Source organism: Microtus ochrogaster, linkage group LG4 (genome assembly GCF_000317375.1).
Source record: "Microtus ochrogaster isolate Prairie Vole_2 linkage group LG4, MicOch1.0, whole genome shotgun sequence".
Classification (NCBI taxonomy): Eukaryota; Metazoa; Chordata; class Mammalia; order Rodentia; family Cricetidae; genus Microtus; species Microtus ochrogaster.
Window position 1 is genome coordinate 43,935,696 of NC_022030.1, and position 4,028 is coordinate 43,939,723.

Genomic DNA, 4,028 nt, shown 5'->3' on the forward strand with positions numbered 1-4,028 from the left:
CTAGCCCCTACAGTGTGGATAAACCTCATCACTAGTCCCCTACAGTGTGGGATGGACCCCATCACTAGCCTCTACAGTGTGGGATGGACCTCATCACTAGCCCCTACAGTGTGGGATGGATCTCATCACTAGTGTCCTTTGTGGAAGAGGAAAGAGGATCACAGAGCTTCAGTGATCTCTATCAAGCTACACTGTTAGAGAACAGCACATGTTCAAGGCCTATCATGGCAAATTGCTCATTCTTTCTGTGGCATCACTCCGGCTGCTGCAGAGGACCTGACTTGTTTTAAGAGGGAGCTTTGAACAAGCTGGATTCTAGTAAAGTGGCCACATCTGCAGGGTTGTAGGACAAAATGAACAGCAAGCTTCCTTGGAAGCAGCAGCCTAGGGAAAAGCTAGAGGCCATGTCGAAGAAGCGGGAGAAATCAAGACCAGACACAGCTGCTCCAAATGCCCAGAAGAAAGCTGTGAGGCCAGAGGGGCTTCTTTACGTGCTGTAGAAAAGTCTGAGGTGACGGATGGATGAGGCAGGGTCAGGCAAGATCTGAGGCTGTTCAGAGAGCAGAAGATAGACTACAGGTAGGGGACCAGGCCACAGGCACCGTGAGGCAAGTCTGGGCCACTTACAGTCCTGCGTGTTGGAAAGCAGAGAGAAGAGGAAGCTAGAGAGCTGTAGGGCAACAGGAAACCGCTGGAGTGTGAGCTTCCTCAGGACCAGGGAAGAGACCCAGCCAACCTCTAGGGCATCTTTGCCTGTGCATTATTCTGTCCTAGAATGGACAGAAAAATGGAAGCGATCATGCGGCATGTCATAATTTTTTTTTTTTTGAGACAGGGTCTCACTGTGTGTGTGAGAACTGACCTGCCTCCACCTCTTGAGTGCTGGGATTAAATGCGTGTGCCGTCACACTTGGCTTGCCATACCATAAATATTTATGGAGCCTATTCTAACTCTAGCCATTTGCTGACTGTGTGGTAGGAACCGGATGTCTTCCTGACACACCACCGTCATCAGTTAGGACAGGGTTGTTTTGGCAAATGTGATGGTCAGTTAGCATCACTAAACCATGTATGAGGAACTTACAGAATATTTGTAGTCTGTCTACATGACTTATTTTTAAAAAAAAAAAAAACACACAATTCACCTATTCATTAGGATCGTGTGTTGTATGTATAAGACACTCAAGTGACAGAAAGCAAAAAGGGCACTTTTCCCCATTACTCTGGTGCCCTGGGGTTCAGGAGCCCACATGTATCCAAGAAAGGCTTTGCACTAGAAACACTTGGCAGCCTGGCAGCTGTGCCCCAGGGTTTCTGCAGGCATCTGTGTCTCCATTTACTCAGCTCTCTGACAACAGCCCCCACAGCATGGTTTTCTGTCTTCCTTGTTCAAGGGATCAGCTGGACTGAATGGATTAGGATTGTTTTTCTTCTGTAAAAAACAACACCAAATATCCAACTCAAAGGGCTTAATCTAGTTAAAGAATTTAATGGCTCACATGATGGAAAGTTCTAGGCTGACTGGATCCAGGTGCTCAGAGGGCACTAACAGAAGTCTCCTCTCCCTCTAGCAGGACTTGCCTCCACTGCTTCAGTTCTCCTGGGACCACCTCCAGTTCTCTCCTTCACCCACAGCCTTTGGTTGGGCTCTGGTCAAGCCTTGCTTTAGCCACTTCACTTCTAATTCGTGTGTTTTGGATGGAAGGAATGTGCTCACCAGCCGGGCTTGGGATCTATGCCTAGTCATAGAACCGGGTCCGAGAATAATACACCCCAAATATAGAACAGAACCAGCAACTATTATATGTGCTGTCCTGTGTGGGAGATCAGTTCTTAGTAGGAACTCAGCACTTATTTTTTAATTCAGTCATCTCATTATCCTTATTTTATATATGGAAAACTGACACATAAGCCCCTCACAGCTAATACAGTCTCCAACTTGTAATAGTTTGACCTTCCATCAGTGTCAAGATGATGTGTATTTAACAGAAACCATACTTTGAGCTTGGCGCTTTTCCCAGGCTGGTGATATATGCAGCACAAACCTCCCTTGGGATGCTGAACAGGGCAGCAAGCTGCAGCTTCCAGTCAGCTGCATGATCACAAGGAGAAGCAACAGACTGTCTGCAGCATTCTGTGTTGCTAAGCTATATGATGTTTGTTAGGTTCAGTGTGTCCTAAGCATTTTCAACTCCCAACAATTTTGATTGACACTGGGCTTATCTGAATGTAAACACGTTATAAGTAGAGGGGCATTTGTAAATTGTAGACTGGGAGCTGACTCAACTTGGATCCCAGATTGACAATTAGCAGGAAAGAACTACTCCAGGAAAACAGGAAATAGACTCTAAGAAGTAAAAACAGCAGCTGCCCACAGCCACGATGAATTCTACAGAAAGCCTCGGGCAGGGCTTCCACTTGGTGGGAGGCGAGAAGAGCAAGCAACCAAGTGGCAGCAATGCGACTGCGGCTTCTGTGACCTCAGACATGGAAGAATCCAGAAAACAGGAGTGTCCTCTTCAATTCTTCTTGGAGTTGTTGCATGATGGAAGCTGGCAGTCTTTGTTTGGCTGATAAAAATAAAAAGGTGTTGCAGAGCTGGGGGATGGTTCCATGGGTAAACCACTTGCCATGCTAGTGTGAGGGCTTGAATTTGGGTTCCTACAAGTAATAAGTCTGTGTGTCTGCAGTCTCAGAGTTACATAGTGAGGCAGAAGCCAGAACTCCCAGAAGCTTGCAGGCCAGCTAGCATGGCATGAGCTGCTGAGGACACAGTGACATCTGGTCCCAAATGAGGAGACTGAGGAGTACACAGTCCTTGAACTCCCACAAAGGTGCTATGGCACACATGCATGCGTACATATACACATGCACGCGTACACAGACACGCAAGCGCGCACACTCATGCGTACACACACATGCCTACACTCACACACGCGTATACACACACACACGCATGCGCACACACTCACATGTACACACACGCACGCGTACACAAGCGCACGTGTACACACACATGCATACACACAGCTATTGCAACAGGGAGGGAACTTTCCACTTACCTATCTCTGAAGGTTTAATAATTGTGTCTCTGAGTAAACAGACAGTGGACAGATTAAGAGAAGAATGCTGGGGAGTGGTGGGAAAGGAAAGTGAATACCTCTAAGCCTATGTATGATTTCTGGAAACTTGCAGGACCTCCCTAAGATAGTTGTCATTACTTGAGAGTTTTTGTTCCTAACAAGATCTTTATGCATCTCTACTTTCCCCCCTTCTCCCTCTCACAGCTTGCTATCAACACACCCTCAAGAAGGCCCCAAGCTTACTTTAACCTGGTTCTACTCATCTGCATTTCGCCTTGGGGCTTTTCACCTTATGCTCCCTAGGTCCTACTTTCTTGTTTCCTCCCCGTCTCTCTGTACTCGTTTTTTCTTTCTCCCTGCCACCAGCCTTAATTACTCCTCCTACTTACTCTCCCTGCCTGGAAGTCCTGCCTCTATCTCCTCCCTCGCTATTGGCTGTTTAGCTTCTTATTAGACCAATCCGGTGCCTTAGGCAGGCAAGGTAAAACAGCAACACGCCATTACATGATTAAACAAATGCAACACACCTTTACACAGTTGTTACACAAATGCAACACATCTTTACACAGTTACACAAATGCAACACACCTTTACACAGTTACACAAATGCAACACACTGTAGTAATAGGAGCGGTGGGGCTGCGTCCCCAGCACCCCAGCCGCACCCCGGCCGCCAGTCTAGCTTATGCCCCGAAATAATTACACGGACACTGTATTCTTTTAAGCACTGCTTGGCCATTTCTTTCTAGCCTCTTTTAGGCTAACTCTCGCACCTGGACTAGCCCATCTCTAATAATCCGCTGTAGCCCACAAGGTGGCTTACCAGGGAGATTCTAGCCTAGGTCCATCCTGGGTCAGAGCTTCATCGCCTGTGCCTCAGAGAGCAGAGCTCTCGCCTCTGCCCGCAAGAGTGGAGCATCGTGTCTCTCTGAGGCGTCTGCCCCC